At 41.3% G+C, this 27,208-nt stretch overlaps 1 protein-coding gene and 1 long non-coding RNA gene across 6 annotated transcripts in view; one reads left to right on the top strand and one right to left on the bottom strand.

Annotated features, from left to right (window-relative positions):
* LOC119487472 (contactin-1a-like) overlaps window positions 1–26,798 on the bottom strand; it is an 83,729-nt gene extending 56,931 nt beyond the window's left edge. For 2 of the 5 annotated variants that reach the window (XM_037768389.1, XM_037768390.1), the window contains exon 1: window positions 18,300–18,494. The gene's annotated coding sequence lies outside the window, so the exon portion shown is untranslated. Of the gene's footprint in view, window positions 1–6,453; window positions 6,632–18,299; window positions 18,495–26,583 lie in introns of those variants that run through there. The other 3 variants (XM_037768388.1, XM_037768386.1, XM_037768387.1) reach the window with 3 other exon arrangements.
* LOC119487509 lies at window positions 897–21,607 on the top strand. The gene is made up of 3 exons (XR_005206715.1): window positions 897–907; window positions 17,442–17,446; window positions 19,937–21,607. It is a non-coding gene; the product is annotated as an uncharacterized LOC119487509 (long non-coding RNA).
* Window positions 26,799–27,208: the final 410 nt, after the last annotated feature.

Raw genomic sequence — 27,208 nt, 5'->3', positions numbered from 1 at the left:
AGCCCACAAAAATTGACTGAGATGTCTTATTTCACAGTTTGTGGGTTGGTAGTTAGTCCAGATACCCAAATGTACGTGCACAAGCACTGACAAAGAGAGTTTTTCATGATATGCAGAAAAAAGCTAAAATAAGTACTGAAGAGCCATTCAGCATGACACTGAAGCCCACACCTCTCTAGTGGAGCTACTCATGGGCTAACAGAAAAATGATGATATATTACTCAGCTGCTCCCAGTTGGTGTGAGTTTTATACTTAGCCTGTGTGGTGACATGAGGTTTGAGTGGCGTCTGCTCTGTTCTAAGGACAGGAGGCAGCCGCCATAAAACAAATTCACACATAGTGCCTTTGGGTTGCATTAACTCAGAAAATGCAGAGCAAAGTGTTGCAGGGATTTGGTGGATGGGGTACTAGAGCAGATTTAGGGGATTTGGAGCATTGTATGGCCCACACAACAAATTTGTCTGAGTTTCAGTAAGCTTCAGGTCCGTATTAACACATGCAGCAGCAGTTTTAGCAAATTATTTGGTATTGCTCCAGTCCCGCCAAGCTAGATTTGACAACATGATAAATTGCATGATCAGGCTAAAAAAAAAAAAAAAAAAAGGCTTTGTGCTGGGACAACAAAACACAGAGCAATGAATTGATTTAAATGAATGGATTTCATGGTGCTTAATCATGCAGAGGTCCAGATGCCCTATTACCATATATCTTACTGGGCAATTTATGTCCAGTTGATGCTTTAAGGGAAGAAAATGCATCTTAATTGATCTTGATTTACTCCTAAGGCAATAAGTTACGTCATGGAGGGATTGGAAATGACCCAGACAGGACTGAAGAACTATAAAATACAGTAAAAAGAGGATCCCCTAGTATTATCTAAGGCTGTAAGTAACGTTAACTTTGTGGGTCATTCAACTTACATAAGTGATTACGGAAAATAAAAGGGATTATGGAGAGCAAGTGGGGAGAGCAGTGCGTATCAGTGCTGAAAGCAGATAAAAGTCATCGCATCCGTACTAGAATGTTCCTGATGAAATCTGAAATCTACAAATGTCTGCACTTAACCTTCATGTCATCAAAGCTAATGGATCAGGTCAAGAGAGCTGCAGATTATGCTTGAGACCGAATTCAACCTAATGGCTTCCTTTTAGATCAGCCAGACGAGCCGCTAAAAAGCCAGGGAGAATTGTGCAAAGAAGCAAGAAGTATAATTTCTTTCTATAAGCAAGCACTCGGCTACTATTCATAAAGCATGAACCTAATCAAAACCAATGCAAATCTGTCATGCAGCATGTGGAGCAGGGTACAGAGGGCAGTGACAGAGCAGAAGGCTCGCGTCTGGCTTTGCTTCATTGCTCCGGCTTTTTTCTCCCAATGTGATTTACCCAAGACTTCTGAGTCAGCACAATCCCACCGCTGACAAGAATAAAAGAGGATCATTTCCACCCTTCTGTCTATGTTACAGCGCTGCAGTACATGCAGAGTGGGTAAATAGAGTTTGTGCGGTTTCATAATACACCACTCTGACCACAACAGACAGAAATAGCATTAGTATTTCCAGGTAATTGTTGCTGTTTGTTTCAGTCAGATACAGTTCTTGGATATATATATGATTTTGGGTACCAGATGAGCAGGGATTGTTTTATAATGGAAAGTCTGCAGCTGAGAGCTTATTGGACGTAAACTGCATTTTAGATTAGAAAAATACTTTTTCAGATTTTCTCAGACTAATACTAAAGTTAAAGCTTTTTTTTAAGTGGGATGTGCTGCATTTATCTCATATTCTTTTCTGTTTTGTGACCAATTTTACTTGGAAAAAAGTACAGGAACATACAGTAACCATAGGAGACTGAATGCAGTCATAGAAGGAAAACACTCACAACACGGTATATGTCATTTTATATCACGGTAACGGTATATACCCCAATACAGCAGTTGTTCTGTAAATTCAACTAGGAAATGGTTGAAATAACCGTACCATACTTTATCACATTTGATTATTTTCTTCTTACAAAAACTACTGCATCACACGAGACAACCGTTGAGTTAAAAACAAAGACTCAAAACGGTAAAACTAAAATTCTTTCAAAATGGAAGCTTCAAGGGTTAATAGGTGCAAATAAATACCAGCCTGACTTCAAGTCAGTGATATAAAAATCCGACAAATTTGTGTTTAAAGTAGCAGTAAGCAATATATATTTGGCATCATTGGGCAAAAATTCCATAATAACCTTTCAGCATATTGTAATTCAAGTGTTCTGAGAGAAAACTAGACTTCTGCACCTCCTCATGGCTCTGTATATTCTGTAACCAGAGGTTTTCCTCATCTTAGGTTGGCTGTGATGCTTCCTCCTGCTCTGTTTTTACAACTTCACTCTCCTCTATGTCTGCCCAAATCACGTTACCTTGCAAGGTAGCTGGATTCGCAATATCGCAAGATCACGCGTGATCACACAATCTCGAGAACTGTTACCGTGGTGTTAACAGTATTGCCAAATCTCTACCGTGGACACATTTCTACCGTCGCACCGTCATATATACCATCATATATACCGTCATATATACCATCACATATACCATCATATATATCGTCATATCGCCCAACCCTACCTGCATACAATCTCATCAAAAACACAGATGTGCCAATATCTTGTCTGTCTTGGCCCATTACAATATATACATTTAAATAATGCCATACCCACCTCCACATTATGCCCTATATATTACCTATACAGCATGGCAGCAGAAAAAAAATTAATAAACGTAACAAAGATTTTCTTTTGACAACAGCAGCACATTGTGTAAGCATAAACAGTAAAATTCCAATATTACACTTGATGCGCATGAGAAGTTTTAGCATTGCCAATGTGGCTTTTTGTTTAATATATTAAACTTGCTGTAATTTGAGATCATAAACAGTGAAATTAAAAAATCACCCACCATTCCCCAATTATCTATTTAGGGTATCTATCAGCAAATTAAGATCAGTAGCTGAGTGAGCATCCAAATCACAAAATTCTATCCACATTTTTGCTCCTTTTTCTCCACTGCTAATAGGCTTTAAGCTAGATCTGGTGGTGACATGGACTAGATTAAACTATTTAACACTGATGGAAGGCATGTGAGCCTCATTTGTGGTAAGTCTTTTTGCCGTCAGATATCTGTCATGCCCTGGTTTCTGCTCCCCATGATCACATTTGATGTGTGTTGCATGTCAGCAGTATAACGAGGAGACGGGACGCATGAAAGGAAGAACAGAAATACATATTCAATGACATATGATTCTTATGAAGACTTTGTAGAGAGGTTTTGGAGGTCTACAATCTTCTATAGTACATCCATCGTTCTTTCCCACTAACATACATGTTGACCATGTTTAACTGGTTTTATTCTGTCTCTGGTTCATGTAGATGTGTAGGTGCCTGAGTAAGTAGCGATGTGTGTGTCACCAGCTCTACCCTGCTCAATACAGTATGTAGTGAACTGTCAATGAATGAATTAACTTGCATAATGTTACCAGGGCTTTACTGCTGCTGTTTATGGTTGATTGATAGAAGGACAGACACAACTACCATCTCTCAAAGGCTCGAGTTTAAGCCAAAGTAAATTGGCCCTGATTGCCCAAATCTGATCCTTTCTTTGTCTAAGCCTTTTATTGCTGCTCAATGAGTCAGTCTAAGAGAATAGAAGCAGAAAAAGCTGGCCAACCTGTGACTTAAGAGAAGAGCCTCGTTTGCCAACCTGCCCAAAGGAGCTTTTGTGTGCATGTTAATATGAGTAGTGCTGAGAGGTTTGGATGAATGAAGCTACCTTGAAAGGCGTTCAGCTCTCATGGCAAGTGCTTTTTTTTGTATGTCAGCTGGGGAATGAGGTAGGGAGTGCAGCACAATTGGATTACTTTGATTACTTGATAGAGGAGAGAAAATAAAAACATCTATCAAAGCCCCTAAAAATTTGAGTTGAGAAAGGTTTTTTTCTATAACATTAAATAGTTATGATTTGTTAAGACTTTAACAGTCAAAGGTCAGTCAGCAACACTCAACTAACCTTCTTAATCAAGGGTGTGTGTTTTTAATCAGATGTGATTGACAGTGACCTGGTGACTTCAGCAAACATTAGGGCTGTGTATTGGCAAGAATCTGGCAATACGATATGTGACGTGATACATGATACCGGGGTAACGATTCAATATATTGCGATATATTGAGATTTTTTTAATCTGATTTTAGGAAAACCGTCATAGCATAAAGAACACACCAGAAATACGCAATTTTAGAGTAGGCAAAAATAACACATTTGTACTCAATGCAGAAAACTGCCTGATATTTTGCCACAAACTGCATGTGATTATCATAAAGTGGGCATGTCTGTAAAGGGGAGACTCGTGGGTACACATAGAACCCATTTTCATTCACATATCTTGAGGTCAGAGGTCAAGGGACCCCTTTGAAAATGGCCATCCCAGTTTTTCCTCACCAAAATTTTGCCTAACTTTGATTCAAATGTTGCTTCTTGTGGTGTATACTAGTAAGTCACATCCTGCATCAAGCCCCACACACTTCAAACCACTAGGAACACCACGGAGTGCGAAATAACCAGAGCTGTTCAAACTTTGGCAGACAATTTGGTGTTCACGTAGAAATCCATTACTCATAGTGAGAAGCTGAATGAGAAAATATGTTTCCAGGGCCTTCAATTGGCACACATATTTGGCTATTTCCGAGCTAAGGTTATTTCACCTTAGGTTATCATTTACTTTACTAGTCATTTCAGTTTTCAATTTCATTCAATATTCAGTTTGCTCATTTGGTTGAAAATTACCCATTCACTACCACAACCTACTGAATATAACACCTTTTGCTCATGCAGGGATGGCTCTCACAGCATTTTCTCAAAGCACACAGAGAGCACCTCATCTCTCAGGGTAAGAGGGAACATGTCATTCTGCTCTGCTGTTGATGGTGCAAGCCCAATGACATAAAAAATGACGCATAGAAAGTCATTACAAAAAGGTCATAGAGACTCACATCATATGGTGTTACCGCGTGAAGCAGCCTCTGAGCTGGAAAAACACTCACCATAAGTGACATTTCCAACACTGTTCCAATACTTAATGCCTATAAATATAACATACATGGATGAACAATGCACATATAGGGCACAGCATTATCACAGCATATATGATCATGAAGCTATACTACTACTTGCCCTAATAGAGAGCTCCAGGAATTACATATTTTTGTAGGCCAAACAGGAAGTTAGCATCGCCCTGGGTTTCCTCTTCAAAAAAGCCAATTGGATTGTCCATTGGATTTTGGATTATTGCAAAAAATAAGCTCTGTGGCAAACACACATTTATGATACTTACACGTTTTGTTCCGCAAGATAATCTCCACAAATGAACACCACTTTTATGATTTTTGAAGCGTGAATGCAATCGCCAGAAGCAAAACGTTAACGTTAGGCTATGAAAGAAATACACCACGGTCGCATGACCACAAATCTAAAGGCGGACTAGTGTTCGGCGTGATGACGTTTAGTAGTCTCATTTAACAACTTGTTAGCAACCGCCTTTTTTTAAGACAAGTAAAAGCTTCAAAATTCACAAGTGGGATATTGTAGAACAAAACGTTAAGATCACTTACACTTGTGTTAACAGCAGACCTTGTTTCAGGCATCTAACCAAAAACCCCATTCAAAAAACCCATTGACTTCGAGACAAGGGAACCAGAAATGCTAAAATGCAAACTCATTTCCAGATTTTAGGACTCATTTCCAGGTTTTAGGACTCATTCCTGCACCACTCAAAAGGCTACACTCGGCATATAGGACAAATACCTCAGAGTTGAGGCTTGATATGAATAAATCACACACTGTAGTGTACATGTGACACCTGATACAGTAGTAATGCACAAAAAAAGAATGAAAACAAGCCATTAATATTTAACGAACTGCTGCCTTGGTGGCTCAAACGTGTGCGAGTAATGCCTCAAGTAAAGAAAATGTCAGCGTGACAAGACTTGTCACTCGCATGATGCACTTACAGACACACAGAAGAGATGCAACAAAGACACAAATACTGTCACACCCACCACCTCCATCCTTAGAACAACCTACAAACTAACAGACATATGTACAGCAACCACACACACACACACACACACACACACACAATGCTTCAATCGGTTCATCCTTTCAGTGTGCAGCACTGCAGTGTTGAGGTAGGACGTTCCATTGTGAGAGGCAGATAATGAGCTATTCCCTCTGCAGAGGACAAAATCACGGAGCCAGCAGAGTTGAGCTGTGTTGGAGAACACACACATGCACACATAGAGTAGACACACATACACACGGTTTACAATAACCGAAGAGAAACTTCTTCTTCGCCCTGCTCTGGCTCCTCCACACAGCACAAAACACAAGCCAAACAGTGAGCCTACTCTGCCACCCACCTCTGTTCCCGAGCACACAGCCCTGAGGTGCACGCAGACGCACCCCCGACACGCCTGTAGCTGCAGCCCCGTTAGTGTAGAGTTGGCAGCAGTGGAGCCAGCTGTATATCTCTCCACTACAGGATGCCTCAGGATAAAACTGCTAGTCTGCTAGTGCTGGTTAGCAACCGCTGTCATGGCATCCTGCCCCCTTCTATGACAGGCACTCAGTGCCAGAAGAGCCCCCTGCATCACACACACACACAAATGCACAATCACATAAACATTTAGCTGTCAAATCATAGGGCACTCCAGCTGTGACCTCACATCACAGTGGAGGGGGAGGATAGAGAGCATGAGTGTTATGAGAGAGAGAGAAAGAGAGGAGGGGATGGGGTTTGGGTTGCATATGTGTGCTTTACATAGAGAGGGCGAGTGATAACAGGGTATGGCCAGAAAGCATGGCAGCCACAGCGGGGAGGAAGGAGGAGTAAGAAGTCTTCTATGGGAGGGATGCTGCTGTGAGGAAGAAGAAGAAGAAGTAATACAAAAAGTTCCAGGGGTGAGAACAAACTGTGGGAGGGAGGGAAGATGACAATTTAATTTTTTCCTTCGTTCCCTCAGCTGGAAATAAACATTACAACCACACTGGAGGAACAGCAGGAACCAGCCACACTTAGGCAGCTGAGTTACAACAACAACAACACCAACAAAAACAGCTGTAGGGCTCCCTGCCCTGCTGCAATCTTCACCTTCCTCCTCCACTCATTCACTCTTCACTTCCCATTCTTCACATCACTCCTTCCTGTATTTCCCCGCCCCCCCTCTCATCCCTCTCTTTTGGCCTTGTCTTCCATTCTTTCTAACCCTCCTCTTATTTTGCACCCCTTTCACTCCTCCTCTCATCCATAATGGATAGTTTGGAGATATCCGCTTCCTGTAGTGGGCCCCGTGCCCCTGGAGCCAGTCAGGCTGTATTGATTCCTGCACCAGAGGAGTCATCAAGGCAAACATAATAAGGTTTAGAGTCACACTGAATTTTCTGCATCCTTCCCTCCCCCCCCCCACCCTTGGGGAATAAGCCCATCTTCTCCTGTCCTCTACTGTCTGTCCTGTCCAACGTAAACATGCATACAAATTCAATTAACAAATGGATCCATCGGTTAAGAATTATCCAACCTGGAGGTGTATCTGTATCTTGTGTATCTTGAATCTCCGATTCAATACTATCACAATACTCGGGTGCTGATTCTAACTAACTTTGTCAAATCCGTCAGCTCCGTTCTCTTTATACATCCATGGTCGGATTCACTGGGGCGGTTTGAATGCATTTACCATAAATGTCGGTATATAGGTGCTCTACAGTTGTAGCGTCAGCCGATTTCACCACAGAGATGAGAGTGACGGCCGGCTTGACCGCACATTACCACAATACGATAACGTTTCCTGTTCATGACAAGAGTTGGCTTGCAGCTTTAGACATGATGTCTAGCTCTGCTTTTCCTGGTAATGTGTGAAACCCAAAGTGTAGTTTTTACCACTATGGATTTAAAATGTGAGGTTGCAGGTCGTATCCACACCGACTCTCTGATGTTTTTTATGCTTTGTTGTATCTGCCGGTTTCTGCTCGCTACGGCCGGCCGGCTACTGTTTGTTTTGGTTGAAGGATACAGAACGGATATGACGTCGTGTTACTATGACTACAACAATAAAAGCGGTAACTTTCTATCTATAGAATCAAATGAAGCAAATATATTGATTCTGGCATTAAAAAAATATATTTCAAATTCGTAAAAAAAAAAAAAAAAAAAGCGATACATAGGTGAATAGATTTTTTTTCCCACCCCTAGTATTCATGTGGGGAATAAAGCAAGAGAGAGGAGATGGAGTGTGTGTGTCATGTGTGAATGTTTTCATGCATGTCAGTCTTATCCAGAAGGCAGTGGTCTGCATTACACAACAACAAACACAGAAAAAAACACATTTATTTTCACGATTGTTTCAGCTAGAAGAATTCGCCAAAGTACTATAGAAATACCGTCTCCTCTCGGCAATCTGTGTGTGCCACAGTCTGACGCATGTCGTGTCACTGGGCGCTACATTAAGGCTCATTAGACTAGATATCTGCCCTCTGCTGTGGCTATAGCCTGTCCCTCCTTTGACCCAGTCCTAGGCCTTCATACAATATATAGGTCAACATTGGCATTCAAGTGACTGACATGTCTCACACGCACAATGCTGCTCTTTTTAGGACTGGACGAATAATCACTTATGCCCTGCAGCAATAAGCATATAACAATGTCAAGTACAATAAGGATGAACCAGGAATCTGTTGTTCACTTAAAGCAGCACCTTCTATGGAGTTCTAGGAGCCTTTAGAGGAAGGGTCAGCGAGTTGTTCTCAGAGCTTCGAGAGGCGTTGCATCTTGAGGAACATGGGAGGGCGTCATTAAATAGGGCAATTTTCATGCTGGCTGAACAAAACACATACAATGTAAAGTGGGCGGCTAGATGTAAAGAGACAAGAGGAAATATGTCAAGACAACAACTTTTCATGCCAGTATGATAAACCTGGAATGTGATATAATATATATATATATGGTGGGTTGACGAAGAAAGAAATAACATGATAACCTCTTTTTATATATTACGCCTCTCTAGTAGTTAGACCGTATGAGTAGGGGTCAGCTACGGATGCAAACCTTCTACCACGGTATATGTACCTTTATAATATCAGGATAGCCGTACATTTTCTGTAATTCAACTGAGAAACCATTTATGGATCAAATAACCAGATAGGATATTATCATAAGCCAGTATTTGCAAACATAAAAAAACATATATTTAAAAAAAATACCTCAATATCAATATCTATAAACATGAATTATTTATGGATTAGTCTTTCAATTATTTTTTTCAATTACTCAATTAATTTCTTAGTCCATTGAATGTTAGGAAAGAAGTAAAAAATGCTCATCATAATTCCAGTCAGCCTAAGTTGACATATCCAAATGTATTGTTTTATGCTTATGAACAGTCCAAATCACAAAGATATTTAAATAAAGGGCTATGAAATACAGAAAAATATTCACATTTGAAAATCTGAAACCAGTTCACTTTTACTAAACTGCTTTCAAAATAGTTGCAGATTAATTTTCTGGCAATTAGCTTTATGGGAACAATGTGTAACACTTAGAGGGATCTATTATCAGAAATTGAATACATAATAATAATATTAAAAAAGTATGTCTTTAGTGTATAACCACCTGAAAATAAGAATTGTGTTTTCGTTAGCTTAGAATGAGCCGTTTATATATAGGGAGTGGGTCCTCTTCACAGAAACGGCCGCCATGTTTCTACAGTAGCCCAGAATGGACAATCCAAACACTGTGTTAACTTTTCCTGCTTGCTCGCTCCAGAGCTGAACCCTGTCTCTCCACTCAGCCGCCGGGAAACAAGACACAGGAAACCTGTGTCGGTCTTGAGTAGCTGCAGCAGTTATTTCTGCACAAACTGCATCTTCCACTTAATATTCTCAGAGCTAAACTAACTCTGTAGTCTGCTCTGCTCGCTCACTTGTTCACTTGCACATATTCGCCGCCACTCTCTCTCCTGCTTCACCACTCACTTCCCATGTACACACACACACTCTACACACCGGCTCTGCTATTCTCCAAATGACCTACGCTACTCTTACAACAACTGGCTCTAGAGAGGGCCATTCTCGTATTGATGTCAGCCACCGTAGTTCTCCTACACGCTTGGCACACGGGAGAAGCTTCAGTTGGTTGCAATCTGTAACTTCACCTCTAGATGCCACCAGATCCCATGCACTGCACCTTTAAATGTGATTATGATTCACTGTTCATTTTATAGAGCAACAACACTCAAATAGGCTCAGAAAATCATATCATTTAAATGGAACGCTGCCTAAATACAGTAAATACAATAACCAAATCCCAGGCCATACTGAATCTTATATCACAATATTGATTTATTGCTCAACTCTACATCTTGAGTGGTCTTCCATGAGTCAAATTTACCATTTGTGTGAGGATTCACATTGAGCCAAACTGGGCCTGTGTGAAACAGATCACTGGAGCCAACACTTGTGACAGTAAGAAAGACATTTTTTGCAGCATTATACTGTGTTGTTACATCTCTGTTCACAGCTTTATGCAGTATTCATGAGATAGGGCGGCCCATATAGTAGCATCTCTAATGATACTCCTGACTTTTATTCACATACACACACACACAAACACACACACACACACACACACACACAAAGACAGAAACCCCGGAGAGCCAGCCAACGGTGGCGAAATGAGTGTTCCCATCGCCTTCTGGCAATCTAAGCCCTAAGATATGAGCTTTTTCTCTGGAGTGGAAAAATAGGTCTGACACTTAATTAGCAAACAAGGTCACGGCACAGAGCTCAGAGCCCAGGTCCCACGTTTGTGTCTCCCACTGTCCTGGAGATTTGACACTCTCTCTCTCTCTCTCTCTCTCTGCAAAGCACTCAAATGCAAACATGCTCAATATAAACAAAACATGATCTCAATCCCTAACAACGGAGTATGGAACTGAACACTGAGCACCGGGCTGTCTGTTAATTATTGCTGTACATTAAGCCTTATAATAGAAAAACAATATCCATGGCCAGCCAACTGCCCACTCGCTCCTTTTCCTCCTCACAAGCAACAATCTCACGTTCTCCAGGCTATTCTGTCTTTATTACCCACGTCTGCTCAGAAGACTGTTTGAACAAACTGCAGGTGAGAGGATTTCAGCGGAGGAGTCTTAAAGTGGGGACTATTAGCCGACTCAGAGCTATTGTATGTGTGGATTGGCTGTAATCTTTACCGTTCTCCGCAGTGGTTTGACACACAGTCAAACCAAACAATCCTCTCCTCCACACGCTGTCTAATTTCTGTGCTTTTCTGCAGCTTTGTCAGAGAAATCCAGCAACTCAAAGGTGAGTGAGTGAGTAAGTGTGTGGGTGGGTGTGAATAAGTAGTAGGCTATGTGTGCACTGCGCTGTAAGTGCAAGTCAGTTGAACAGTCCAGTGTTTCCTCGCCTCAACACTTGAGTGGACCTTTTCACCCATCCACCAACGATAATGATTGTAAAATGGTAGGAAAAAAATGAACCTTCCAAGCACATGTGAATATAATGACCGCTGAGACACACTGTAAGTCAATGACGGTCGCAGGCCAAACAAGATGCTTTTCACTGCAAGATATACAGCAACGTCTTTGTGGATGTGGGTCATCCAATCATTTACATTTATAAATCAATTCACTCGTGTGTTAGGATACACAGAGCAATGCCTGAGCTATGGAAATCCATCAGGAGATAAATCAATGTTTGTCAGTATAAAGCTCATGTAAATCTGAGTTAGAGAGGCCGGATCAATCGCACTGTATTGATTTGTTAATACGGTGCTGATACCTCGGTATCATGGCGCCCTAGAATTAGGGTGATTACAGTTGAAGCTTCCTTTGTTGGTGCTTCTGTTTCCCACTGTTTCTCACAAAGGCATGCACCACTTAAAGGATAAGTCTGGTGTTATTCTGTGTTTTTCTTATTCTCAACAAAGCCCATGAAAAGAGCAAAACCAACAATGTTTACGTTCTGACTACCCAAGCCTGTCTGCAGCTCTCTGCTCATTCATTCCCACTGAAGAAAAAAGATATTTTAAAAACTGGTCGAAAATATATACTTTAACTTTAACGTAACGAGAGAGTATGACTTTATCAGTAACACTATGGCTGTGAACGTAGCAGTGCAGTGTGTGTACAGTTTTGGATATTTGTTGTGAATAAATGCCACGACTCCCGTGGCTTGCTTGGCACCTGATTAAAGGAGGTTAGCCCAGAAGTTAGGGACAACTTCGGCTTTTGAGGTGGACCAGATCACTTTAGTGACAAGCTGCTCCTCTGAGTTCTGCTCTTTTTGCTATAGAACAGAGAAATAAGCTTTATCAGGCTACTTGTTTTTAGGATCAATATATTGTTGGTTTTAGTATATTCACTGGATTAGTTGACAATGAGAAAAATATAAAACATCACCAGATGTTCTATATTTCTATATTCTATATATATTAATATATACTCTTAAACTACTGTCACTGATAGGTGGTTTTTGTATGCTGAACTGAGATAATCCCATTTCATATTGTATAATCATTCCATATTAACATTAGATATTCTTTATACCTTTTCTGACTTCTTGGCTGTGTGTGTGTGTTAGGGATGTGACGATGAGGAAGTTTTCCCACCGGTTAATAAAACTCGTGTTACCGATTACAACGGACATTTCACAAAAAAAGTTGACGGGCAATATGTGTAGCGCGCTTACTTTGCTAGATTTCCTAGCCCCAGATATCTATCCAAGGCAGACGTGGATGGATGACAGATTATTCTAGAGAATGAGAAGGAGAAAAACAAATCCCCTACCAGGTCTCTGAACAGCAGAGGTCTGGTGTCTGTCTGGATATACTTATGGACCACAAGAAGATGTTTGGGAGAACATATTAACAAGATCTCTGATGCAATTGTTGAGCCCTGATCGGTGTGTGCTGTGGATGTCCGACCTCCTGGCTCACAAGGCTTAGAGGGACTCAGACCTGAACATCTGGTACGCATCAGTTCCAGGACAGTAAATAAACACTCTGCATAATTTTACCAGTGGTCTTTAACTTCCTTCACCAGTATGATCAGCTCTCTGTTTGCACTTGAGTCTGCACAGAAAATGTCCTTTCGTGCCATGAGGCAATCTAGCAAAGTTTTTACTGTTTGTTCTGTTGTTCACAGTAATTACACTTAAGTCTCAAATTGCTACTACAGTACAGCAAGTGTCCATACTCTGACTGCTCGAATTAGCCTATAAACCAGTATATATACATTCTTATGTCAAAGGTTTCCTTCCCAATCAGGAGTGTGTTACTGTATCTTTGTATGAGAACGATGTGTCTGGATCTGCCCAACAGCCAGATCTGTTTGTTTGTTTTTTTTCCTCAGCAGAATCTGTCCCTGTAGAGAAACCTGTGGCTGCAGCTTCACTCACATTCTTATGTCAAACCTCACATTTACATTTACACTGTAGAAGAAAGGATGAAAACAGAAGCATGGGAAAAGGCAGACAGGGGCCTGAAAGGTTTATGCATGCACTGGACGCGCTGAAGCTTTGGGAGTGATGATTTAATTTGGTGAAGCCAATGTGGCTGTTAACTCCCAACGCCACAGTAGCTTTGATGCAACTGCAGCCCTACTGCCAAGGGCAGCATGGCCCAATTTGCAGCTTTAAGAACTTGATATTGAGCTCTGCAGATATTTGTTTACTTCTGATATTTCACAATTGCAGATTTCTATGGACCACAACAACATGTTTGGGAGAACATATTAACAAGATCTCTGATGCAATTGGTAAGATCTGGTAAGCATCAGTTCCAGGACAGTAAAGGATCACTGTAGATATTTGTTTACTTCTAATATTTCCCAATTCCAGATCTCTCTCCGAGGCAGATGTGGACGGATGGCAGATTATCCCAGGAAATGAGAAGGAGAAAAACAAATCCCCTGCCAAGTCTCTGAACAGCATTGGTGCCTTTCTGGATATACGTATGGACCACAAGAAGATGTTTGGGAGAACATATTAACAAGATCTCTGATGCACCAGACACATGCTGAGTTGTTTACTTTGGTAGCTTATCACTTAGCAATTCAATAACTCCCAAAAGAAATATCATAATTCCAAGTTGGGTAGGGGAATGTAAACACCCTACAATCTTACTGATAAATAACGAGTTAGTGAGGAAATATAATTAACACAATATAAGGCTCCTCGTTGCATTTATAGGATTTAAAGATTTTCTTACGCAAGATTAGAGACTTCTGCAGAGGCACTTAAGAGGCTGAATAGTTCCAACAACAGGCTCAGACGCCTCCTCCAGAGTTGAAAGTCTACGAGACAAAGCCTGCTCTGTGAATCCATTGACTGCCATACTGTATTAGTCTGTGCCAGTGCTTCTAAAGCAGCGCCATGCATATTCATGCCTACCCATCAGGAAGTCTTCCTCCACTACTTGTGCCACTACAAACTCCACAGTCTCACTCAATGGGTGCATTTATGTGTAAAATTATATTCCCCTGTTATTTGGCACTCAAGTACGCCTTCCTTGAAAAGCTGCATATACTATTTAAAACAGTCAGCATGAGCTCTTATTCAAATTGCCAGAAACCTGAGGATGACAGCTGGCCAAGCTAATATTTGCTGTTATGTTGCAGCATGTGAACACATTATCCAATTTACTGTTTCTCTGTTGGTGTTTTCTTTGTATTAATTAAAAGATTCTGTTTATTTGTGCATGCAAAGGATAAACACTTTATCCGGACCAGGCCCTTCACCATCATATATACAAGCTCGTGTCCGGAACACAGTGTCCACGACAACACGCCCAGTCACCTGTGTTTACAGCCGAGCACATGGCCACAGTCAGACGGCCTGTTGGAAAGCAGTGTGTGTGCCGACTGACAATGAGCACAGCCTGGGCAAAGACCTGAGTCATCTGGTGCCTCTTGGCCAAGTCGCACCATGTGATCGTGGCTCATACGGCAGAACAGGTGCCCACTTAAACAACAGAGAGGAACAGAAGGAGATGTGTTGAAAAACAGCACTTAGATCGTGATGCCAGACCATCATCAACCGACAGTGTAGATAATTCTCCGACTATGATTAGGCTAATGTGCCGTCTCTTCAAAGAATGACATTTTCAAACGCAAAATTTGGTACATCCTGATATCACTTGGCTTCGTCAGCGTTAAGGAGGTGCAGATGTGTAGGAGCTTTTCTGGCATTCAGATCACAAGATTATCACTTTACATAAGGAAATCATCTCCACTGTTATGAAGCTGTTTGCTCACAGTCCAACTGCTGTTGGAAGACACAGCTCAGATAACAGCCCACGCAGCTACAGGCTTTACAGCATCTCCAATCAAGCTTGTGTTCCCTCCAGTGGCAGCGAGAACACTAAACTAGGTTAAGAGACTTTTAATATATTATGCTTCAAACAGTTGCTTTTGCTTGATTGCCTAAAGAGTACTCACATTGTGTTGGGTTTTATTCATGCCCGTGCTTAGGTAAAACTACAGCACTGAGCATTGGGTTAATAACTTTTTAAAAGATTTTATGTATTTATTTTCTGTTGCTGCCTAACTTAGCAGTATTTACTCTGTTTTAAGAACTAAGAACTTTGAACCTGTAATACTGTATATTATTCAGCAGATCTCATATTTAACCTCTTCCACTTCTTGAGAGCACCGACGCCTTCGGCCGAGTTTACTTTTTTCAGGGGCTGTGTCAGGCTCAGTTTTAGAGTTATCATATGAAACTAGAAAAGCCTAAGGAATTCATTGGTAAAAACCATGCAGTTTTTTGCATGTAGTACAAATATGTTATTTTCGCCTGATCTAAAATGGTGTAAAAACGGCATTCTTATAACACGCTTTACCCTTGTGCATTATTATGTCATTCACATTTCTTTTTGCGCAACCCGGCAGGTCCGTTACATATGAAGCTGGAGCCAGGATACTTTAACCGGGTTAAAGACCGGAAACAGGGGGAAACAGCTAGCCTGGCTTTACATAAAAGGTAATCTGGCATCTCTGCTGGTTGCCTGGCAACGTCATGGTGACAACAAGACTCCAAGAAGTCACTGCAACCGCCCGGGAAATAGGCTAGTCCATAAAAAACACATATTGTCAATTTTACACTTTGTTTTTTTGTACAAGATATAACATGTTAATTGTGAGCTTCCAGTCTTTATGCTAAACTAAGATAAGCTGACCTACCGGTCTGCCTGGCTCCAGCTACATATTTCACACACTTGTCTTGATATATATATGTCTCTAGGTGGAGGCTTCAGATAAGCCCAGTGGGTTTTTTGCCTCTTCCTGCACTGTATATTATTCTTTTTTTTTTTTTTGTTATGTTGTATAGTCTTAAATTGTGCAAAAAAAATAAATAAAACAATAAACAATTTAACAGACAGACATAAGAGTGTTATCAATCATCTCCTCTAACAACTTTCAACAAAATGTCAAACTATTTCATAATTAAAAAAGTGTATTAACAAGTTCTTACTTATTTCTATATTTTTATTCATGATCATTTTCTCAGTTTTGTGTTTTGTTTAAAAAACCTTTTGTGGAAAATGTGATTCATAAGTTATTTAGCTTGATGCCTAATATAGAGTTCAATTGAGGCATTCATTTTTTGCAACCTTTTCATTTCATTGTAATGGAGTCAAATTATAATCTGGTTGGTCACGGGTCAATGTGAATAACATGAAGTACTCAGCAGTCTCTCTAAACACAGAGTCATTTCGAAACCCCCTTCTGTCATAAAGAAGAGCAGTGTCTGTCTTGTTGTCCTCTGGTTGCAGCCGGGGAATTAAGAAAAAGTACAGCCCCTCCTCTTACCAACCATTGTGCATATGTGTTTGTGAGAGTGTGTGTGTGTGTAGGGAGGGAGTGTGTGAATGTGTGCTCGCTTGGCTGTGATGCTGTGCCCTTCGCTCCGTCTGTCCTCCACACACTATGGCCCTGTGTGTGCAGCATGAGTGGAGCTGTGTGTTGCAGATAAGAGTCAGAGTACTGCAAAGGCGCATGTGTGTGTGTGTGCATGCGTGTGTGCATGCGTGTGTGTGTGTGTGTGTAAAAAGAGCACAAAAAAGGATTCAGTGCTCTTTCTCCCAGTCAGATTCACCTCTGGATGCCCTTTCCTCCATTCCCTGTCATTACACCTTCCTCATGAATAATCCAAACGGTGACACCGGCCACTATACTACTGACACATTTCACCACGAGGCCCACACATACAGCATGGAGGCTGTCCACCTCCGTGCCCAACTGGACTCGGAGGAACAAATGCCATATTAATATGTATGCATGGCTTATTTTTCTCCATGGAATAATGTGAGAGATATTTTCAGTCTGGCAGGGAGTTGATGTTGTAATCGCTGGCACCTCCCTCAGTCTAGACGGCCAGTAATGAGAATAATACGGGTAGTATCTTCACTCACATCTTCATTATCTGCCTGTTTACTGCTCATATAAATTCCTCTACATTAAGGCTGAAGTGTACAATGGTAGAAGAGAAAGATCTGTAATTAGGAAGCTGGCATCCCCTTCTCTCTCTCACCCTCAACCTCTCTCTCTTGGCATCAGGATGACTTGCTCAAGCAGTAGTCTGACTCATGATAATTAAAACACAGAGATGCATCGCATGTGTTATTTTTTCCTGGGGTAATATTAGCAGCTTCTTCTCGGGGGCAATTTGCTGTTGCTAAGTAAAAATTGTGACGATAATTTCAGCAGCATGAATTAGCAGATTGCTACAAAAGCTCCTGCAGCTACAAACCGAGCCAAGGAAAAGAATCTGCAGCATAATTAGTGCACAAATCTCATGCATAAGTCAGCCAGAATGCTGGTTTCAGATCTGAATAATGATATGCCGACCGAATGGAACAACTTTTGTTTTCGGGGACGTTTTAGGGTAGTTTGTCGGAAGCTATTAGTGCTGGTGTATTGTCCCGCTTGCACTTATAAAAAAACATGACGCAGGTGGTTACATCACCTTGTGAGTGTGTGAGCCAGATGTGAAAGTGTTGCCCTGACGTGGCAGTTGGCAGGGCGAGGCTTTATACAAAGAGCACACTGCTTGGACTGAAGAGGTCTACATAAGCATTCTTTGACCTCTTTTATCCACGCTCATTAGCTATGCAACAAGAGGGGTTGATTTGAGACCCCTTTTGAGAGGATCCAGAGAGAACAGGTTTGTTAGTGTGAAACGGAAAACCAACCTGTTTGTCGTGCTCGCCCACAGCGAATGCTAATGTTGCCCACATCAATGGGCTCTTCATGTAGAGATGCAGCCTTGGGCCCAGGAGCTCGGAGGCTGACCAGTGAAACACAAAATGCGCCGGCATCACGGCGAGAGAGCCAGGAGAGGACAGCGGCGGCCCGCAGCCCAGAGCTTGCACCAGCCACAGCTTTTATTTCTGGTTACACTGATCTAAGGAATGAAGGGAGAGCTCCAAATGTTTTGTTCTCCTCTTTCTCTCATTATACCCACCAACCCCCGCTTTTTCCTCCTCTCTCTACCCCCTTTTCTCTCTCTGCCTTTTACACAGCCAAAGAGCTGAACTGAAAAACAACAGGCATTTTAAATAAGTGTTGAATCAATACAGACGGGCTGCAGCCGGGCTCCGGTCATAACAAGCAGCATTAATATACAATCAGCTTGCACAACACAACCTTATAACTTTCAATCGATCCGAGTGGAGATATCTCGGCGTCCCGGAAATGACAGCATCTAAAGGATGATTTAAAAATACAGTGTATTTAATTAAAAAATATCACCAAATGGGAATATCATGGTATAAATATGGATGAAAGAAAATCGACGGAAATTTGATCAGCGTAAAAAATGCCTATGGCTGGTCTCAGCAGCAGCACTGCAGGTAAACAAACAGGGAGGCTGAATAATGGGCACAGCGAATAGCACTCGCTGAGGCCCCTAGTGCTATGCTTCCCATCTCTGCCAAGGGTAATGGGATTTCTTGGGTTTAAATGCACTTCGCTCACTCTGTGGAGCCAGTAGGAAGCTAAACTATTGATCCACAAACAATTTAGCCGTCCAGCTGTCCAGAGAGAGGGAAAACAGGACGCCCCTAAATGTATAATGAGGCTTCCCAGGAGCTCGGCTCCCTCAGTATTCGCTCCACGTGCCAGGAGGCCTTCGCCTTTGGGCTCTCTCTGCGATTAGCCTTCTATACATGCTCTTCTCACACATGCAGTCCGTCCCAGAGAAGGCTAGAGGTCAGCTAGCTGAAGAACTAGTGTGCTTCTCACCAAGGACGTTTCTGATTAGTGGAAGAATCCCCTTTGACCTCCTCAGTCTTTCATTATTTTCAACACACAACCGTCGGGGAGTTCATGACTCCAGTTTAGTATGCTATCACAGTAACAGGTCCGAGCTGTCAACTATATACAGCGTGCATCATCACTATGAGGCAACGTACGCTGGGAAAACAACATGAAAGGTGATGGTTTATGCTCAGGAGTGCTTGGGAGCCTTGCGTGCTGAACTAGCATGTAGATGAAGTCGTGTTCTTGTCTTCCACCCGTGCTCCTGCAGCGCCATAGCAACGGGCCTTGCTCAAAGGCCCCAAGAGTAGCTAGGCCCCAATGAGGAAGACGCTTTCGCACCTAATTGGACAGTTCCCTGCACCATCGGGCTGGTTCTTTATCCCCGGCACTATAAGATAACAATGCAAGCGGTTGAAAGTACAGTAAGCTTTCACAATCCCACGATAAACACAGATTAAATAGGATTAAATCCAAAACAATGCGGCCCATTACTGAGAATATGAATGATGAAGGATGCAGAGGTAATCTAATCTTTAAAATGATGCTAAATACTAGCTTTCATGTGAAGATTATGGCATAAATTACTGTCAGAGGGGATATATAGTTGCATAGGTAAGGTTTTTCCAAAGGTGATTATTTCTGTTCCGACCTTTAATCATCCAAAACGTCTCTTCTACTCCAAATAAAAGCTAGCCCTTCATTTTGCTGCTTTCTCAAAGGTTTTCACAAACAATCTCTGTCATTCATTATGATCTGGCCTGAACTGGATAACATGTTTTGTAACGGCATGAAAGGAACAGAAAAATCTCTCAACAGATGAGGAATTTACGCGTTAACAACTACAACAACAACACTCTGGCTGAAATCCCAGGGTATAAATAAGACACGCGCCACTGATTTTCAAATTGCATTAAATTGAAAGTATAATCTCATACTAACTGGACCAAAATAGCATATAGTGTTGTCTGACTGCACAGCTTCTCCACAGCCCTGTAAACAATGTACCTGACTGCGCCTACGAAGGTGCAAAAACAGATGGCTCAAGACTCCACTGTGAGCAACACTAGATTTCTGCTCAGTGAAATGTTAAACAAATACACGAGAGGTAATCTGACACTCTGAGGAGTAGTTTAATTAAGACCCATTCACATTAAGATGCTTCAAATTGACTGCTTAATTAGGGGAAACTGTCCTCTGAACTTGTTAACCTTGCAGTACTGTCACTTTTACTTCTTATCATCATTAAATACAACCCTCTTTAGCACAAGTTGACAACAAGCAAAATGCAATTAGCTATTTGATGAGCAAATAACTCTTACAATATTACTGTGGAAATTGAATGCATCCCAGTGAAGCTAGATAAGGGCGGCCCTGCTAATAAGCAAACAAACAGTTTTTCTCTGCTGACATTGTAATGAAGGAAGTCAAATATTATCTGATCAAATTTAAAAGACTGTTAGCAGAAATAAGCAGGCGAAGGGCACGCATTTGTAATCTCCTTCTAATTAAGTGCATGAATCCCAAAAGATTTACTTTGATTGTAAAGTCTAAAAATAGAGAAAAAAGCGAGCGACGGATCAGAGAAAAGAAATTAAACCTTGTCAAATATAACCTAGTTATTTGCAGATTTTAATTGTTCTTGAATGTAGCCAAGATAATATCTTAACTTAACAACTTAAATGAAACACTTAAAATCATCAGACACACAGATGACCTGTAAACCGATAAATTAATCAATCAGTAAATCAATAATTTACCCAGTTCATCAGTGACTTCTTTAATAAATCATTCTTTATATTTTTTAAATTGTGATTTTGAGGAGTTGAACTCTCCAGTTGTCCCAACAGACCACTGACTAATCTCTGAACATGAAACTTGTACCAACTTCAAGATAACACTCTGATGACATTGATGAATGTCATTCTATTTCCCCCACAGGAGTGACAGGAGGAGATACCAGGCCATTTCTGAACACTACCAGCTTGTCCGGTCAACATTATCTTAATGGAAATGGAGTAATCTGATTCTGAATGAGACATCACTTTGGCAGATAGATTAAACCGTAGGGGCCACAAGAGTCAGCACAGAACTTTATCAACAAACAAAATCACACTGATAAAGAAAAAGGAAACAGATTAAATGTTCTACGATAAAAGACACTCTAAGTTATATCTTTAAGCCGTTTCTTCAAAACCCTTTTTTTTTTTTTTTTTTTTACCTTGTCAGTAAATAAATAACATCTTTCTCCAGGAGCTTTAATGCTATAAATAGACAAAAAGCCAGCAGGTGAAATCAAATATATCTATTTTTATCTTCAGCATTGTGCTTCATATGTGTAAATCAAGAAAAGTTCATTCAAGCAGGCCGTAGATACAAATCATGGACTGCAGGAGAGCTAGATGAGCCACATATATGTATTTGTGCACGGACACACACACACTAAAACGACATTAATCCAGTGTGGCTGAATAATTATTCACTTGGGGTGAGCCTTTAAAAGTAACTAGCCTCCAGAATTGCCGGGAGCAACTATTCAAGATCATTAGATTCATGTAGGCAACAGTCGCCCCAGAAATAGAACATCAGCCCATGCAGGCAACAAAACCTTATTCAGTCAAACAAAGTGACTGATTTGAGAGAAACATCCTATTCATACAAAACGTGCTTCAAAGATCCAGCTGGCTTCTAATGTTGGCAGCTGCATTAAGGCTGCAACAAACGATTATTTTTATTACCAACTACTCTGCCCGTTATTTTCTGTAATAATCGTTTGGTAAATGGACTTGCATTTATATAGCGCCTCTTTCGACCACTCAAAGAGCTTTACACTACATGTCAACATTCACCCATTCACACACACATTCATACACTGAGGGCAGAGGCTGCCATGCTTGGTGCCAGCCTGCCCTTCAGGATCTAATCTAAATATTCAGTCATTCACTCACAAACCGATGGCTCAGCCCTCAGGAGCAATTTGGGGCTCAGTATCTTGCCCAAGAACACTTCGACATGCAGAGCTGGAGGATCCGGGGATCGAACCGACTATCTTCCGATTAGTGGACGACCCGCTCTACCTCTTGAGCCACAGCCGGTCAATAAAATACTGATAAATGCCCATCACAATTCAGTTTACTATTACGTCAGACAACAAAAGCAGCAATTTCTTACATCTGAAAAGCTAGAACCAGCAAGTGTTTGGCTCTTTTGCTTGAAAAAAAATAAATATATATATCAAAAACAACCCAATTACTTTTCTGTTAATCAATTAATTGATAAGTCACTTCAGCTCCAACCTCCACAGCTCTCTTTTCTACCTATTGGCTATACAATAGGGGTGGGGGACAAAATCAATACCGCAAAGTATTGCGATATTTTGCGTGGTAATATTGTATTAATACACAGACGTCAAGTATCTTTTATCATATAAACTATTAACCTCTTAACAATCCGACAGCCTTTCAGCGGTTGTAGCATCTTAAAGCTAAAGTGAAGATACTGGTCTCATATGAAACTAGAAAAAAACTAAAGAATCGATAGGTACCAACCATGTTAGCTTGCCGGGAAGAAAGCTAAATTTTGGCGAGGAAAAACTGGCATGGCAATTTTCAAAGGGGTCCCTTGACCTTTGACCTCAAAATATGTGAATGAAAACTCTGAGAACAGAGTGAAAACTGTATCTTAGATAAAACAGATCATGACAAAACTGCATAATTTTCAGTTGAAAGAAGATAAGTAATATCACAAAATGTTTAAAATCACAATAAGATCATATCGTAACTTAAGTATTGTGATAATATCGTATTGTGTGATCTCTGGTGATCCCCACCCTGACTATACAAAGCAAATGTGTATTACAAGTGATCCTGTAGTACCATTTTAGAAGATGATAATAACAAAACTATAAAATATCTGAAAGCTTAACAAAAAAACTAACTACACTTACAGTTTAGTAGTTTAACATTGCACAAATGAAACGGATCGTCAACAAGTGGGATACAAATGTGCACTGTGCCTAGGAGTTTTTCCAACTTAGCTCAGTCTCTATAGAGAAGATCTATAGGGCCACGTGCATGCAGAGAGCAGGGAGCGGTCCGCAGTGGGAGAATCAATGGAAGGTCTAGTGCAAACTGTATTCAGACAGCCAGAAATGGCAGATGGGGGACTGAGGGCCTTTCTCATCCTCAGGCATGAACAGAGGCGAGGTCTGTCTCCAGGCAAACACAGAAGACGTCATGTCTCTGCCTAGCTGCCGTACCATTAGTGGATCTCGCTATTGATCGCCGGCACGTAAATTGCTGAGCAATCTAAAGCAAGCATCGAGACGAGAGCATCCCATGTTTTGTCAGCAGGACAGAGCACTTGTACACGCAGCGAAGACAGTTGCAGCAATAAGGGCTTGTGTTTGTGCGTGTGTGTGTTTCTGCACACAAATGTTCATGTGCGTCTATGCTCGTATTGCTATATCCTCTCTCCTCGTGCATTCAATTTAACAATTAAAGAAGTCTACAGGACGTATTCTCTCCAGCGTGACCGACACTGCGTCAGTGTGACAGAACGAACAGCGCCTAACAAACTCGCCCTGTTGCTGGCAAATGCCAACGCTGCCAATCAGTTTAGAGTCTTCTCAAAATCGCATGCAAGATCTGTCTTCCTCTCTTTAACTAATGCTTTGAATCTTTGCCCGAGAAATTTGTCGCCAAAGGCTCAGAAGGACATCTAGAAACAAATCTTATCTTCTAAAACGACTCTAAAATTACGTAATCTTTAATGGCAAACATCCAAGATTCAGCTTTACGCAAACAAAATAATGCTGTTTTGTAAAAAGGCACTAATTGAACTGGAAAATAGTTGTTTATATTTGTGAATATAAAAAGAACTGTTCATGCATTTGACAGATTTGCAGTAAACATTCATACAGCAGATGAGTAAAAGCAATCCATCTCACGTTCGTGTTCACAAGTTCCACGCCGACTGAGGTGAGGTGGAGATGGAGATGGAGAGGTTGGAGACAGCTCTATTTTCTGCCTCGGGTGAGGTTAGCCTGTGTGCCTCAATACATGACAGATGTGTGTGACTGAAGCTTCCAACCAAAGGAGAAGTTAGTGTACGGCTATGTTGAGTCATTTGACTGTGACACTAATGGAGGCTGAGTCTGTAGCCTTGAAATGCACCACAGAACATCCACATCCTGCAGGGTATACCACCATGTTATGTAAAACTTACTTGTCATGCAGACTCCTCAAACCACAGCAACCTTACAGCCAATATGCTGGCAGGGAGGGAGCAGCTCATTACATCATTTGTGACGCTATATCAGACATATTTCGTTGTGGGGCAAGTGGGATAGAAAATGTAAGATGATGCCTGGCACGCAGTAGGTTAGCCTACTTCTGAGCAGAGTAAATTCATTCACCTAGCATGAAGGAGAGGGACTGTCCTCGGGGGTGTACACAGGACAGCACAGGATGCATTAGCGGCAGTCAAGCTTACACGAATCATAAAGTGCTCCACCTGACAGGCGGCCACGGAGTCCCTCTGACATTTTGTGCCACATTTGTGGCTCTGATTCAATCAGGACAAACACACAGTGAGGAATTTCACACATGGCACATAAAATTAAGATTTCCCTCAAAAACATTTAGGTGTACAGCGCCCAGGAGCAGAAAGAGATTTACATTTAGCAATTGATCATCTTTAAAATATACACATTTTTATACTAGATGAGCAAAACAATCTATCAAGTAACAGGTGGGCACACAAGCCGCACAGTAAGATCAAACTGTCTTGTTCATAAACCTACATTATTATGTTAATCTGAGACAATTAATCCAAGAAACTAGGTACCGATTCAACCAGATCTGCCCATCACGAAAGCAAAACAACTCTATAGCTGTGAATAAGCAAACAAAGAGGTTCATGAGATGTCATCATAATCTAGTTTTGTGATATTGATTGCATCATTAATGCACACCGCTTTTGCAAAGCTCATTAGACCTCAATGGAAAGTGGCTGCGGCTTAAATCATACTCTGCTGTCTGCTGCAGTAAACCAAGCCATTATTCGACAGCATTACAAAAACAAGAAGATAAAATCAACCCATTATGTGGTCATATAAGCAAACATCTTGAGTTACAGACAGACCTCACCATGTCGCTTACTCACTGTGCTGCACCTATATTAACTGAGATCACAGGTTCAAACATGATTTTTAATCAATGACCTCCCACATTTGCAGAATACCAATTTAAATCTCACATCTGGGATTACTGTAATTCACTGCACAGTTGATTTGTGTGAGGTTATACCATCATCCTTTATGTCATCAATGAGTGAACTATACACACAAAAAAATAACTTCATTTTGATGAAGACCTGCTTAAAGAGATGTCTCCAGGACTTCTCTGAAAGTCACCTGGATCTTACTCTAGCAACATGTAGCATGGACAGTTTTCTCTCCCACTGAAGCCTCTATAGTCTGGTGAGGAGTGAGGAGGACGCGCCCATGACACCTTCCTCCAGCACCTGACATCCTGACAGAATAGCCATTAAGCAGCACTACTATGGCTCAATCTGCAAGTAAAAGATGACAGAGCACGACCCATATGCCTACATGCATCTTATGCACTAACACCAGGACATGCCATTTAGTTCCCCCCCAGATGAAAAGTGTTTACAGTCGTCGGCTGCTTTCTTAATCTTTCTGTCTGGAAGGCAGGTTGGAATCATCGGTATGTGCGGCGTTTATTATAGGCGATGGCCTCTGGCGTGGTCTGCAGAATGCAATACTCAAGACTTATTGCTTTAAATGTTGCTATATGCTTGAAATACATCTTTACATCTGCGTCTGTGCATCGACTATTTTTTTGGGGAGGGAAGTGCATGGCAGGATGTGCAGCAGCAGATCATGTAACAGCATCATCCCCATGCACCACGACACGATATGTCACATATTGCACGTTATATCTCTCTGCATGCATCTGTCAATACGAGAGGAAAAAAACGCAAAATCTTTGCACCCATATCGTCCAATTCTGCATTGCGCAGAAGGATCTGCATTATAAGCTCCATCCCATCGCATCCCACTCAGTGTGTGTGTTGTAAACAACGCTGATTTCCCAGCTGTCAAAAACGCAGCGCCCCGGCTTCTCTGATGATGATGATAATAATGTCAAACAATCACTATACTACATCTGCGCCGGTGCTCGTTGTCCTTACCTTCCGTAGCAGGTTCGCGTGTGTCCGTGTGTCCTTCACGAGTCTCTCTCACCTGCTCAGCACCGCTCCAGAGCGGGGAGATGAAGTGACAGAGCAGCGGTCCTCCTGTCTGTCCCCGTGGATTGGATGAAGGGTTATGACTGTAGACTTAGGGGGGCGCTAGACCTGCTGGTTTCCACCATACAGGACCAGAGAAGGATGGATGGATGGATGGATGGATGGATGGAGCAGTGGCTCCCACAGGGGTGGTGTCCGGGTTCCTCCTGGAGCTCCTTCAAGGGTTCCCCCCAGCACAGGGGTTACAGCAAGCTTTACTATCAAAAGAGACATTTAAGGCAAAATAAAATTAAAATAAATCTGTCTGGGGCTGCAAGACATTCGAGCACTGTGATGAAGGTAACACAGTTTTTTAGGGGGAAAAAATAAAAATCGGAGATTTACAGAATAAAGTTATAATATTACGAGAAAAAAAATCGTAATGTTACGAGAATAAAGTCAGAAATTTAAATGAAAAAAGTCGTAATATTACGAGAACAAAGTCATAATATTATGAGAAAAAAATTCGTAATATTACGAGAATAAAGTCAGAAATTTAAATGAAAAAAGTCGTAATATTACGAGAATA

This window comes from Sebastes umbrosus, chromosome 4 (genome assembly GCF_015220745.1).
Source record: "Sebastes umbrosus isolate fSebUmb1 chromosome 4, fSebUmb1.pri, whole genome shotgun sequence".
Taxonomy (NCBI): domain Eukaryota; kingdom Metazoa; phylum Chordata; class Actinopteri; order Perciformes; family Sebastidae; genus Sebastes; species Sebastes umbrosus.
This window is presented reverse-complemented; position numbering and strand designations above follow the sequence as displayed.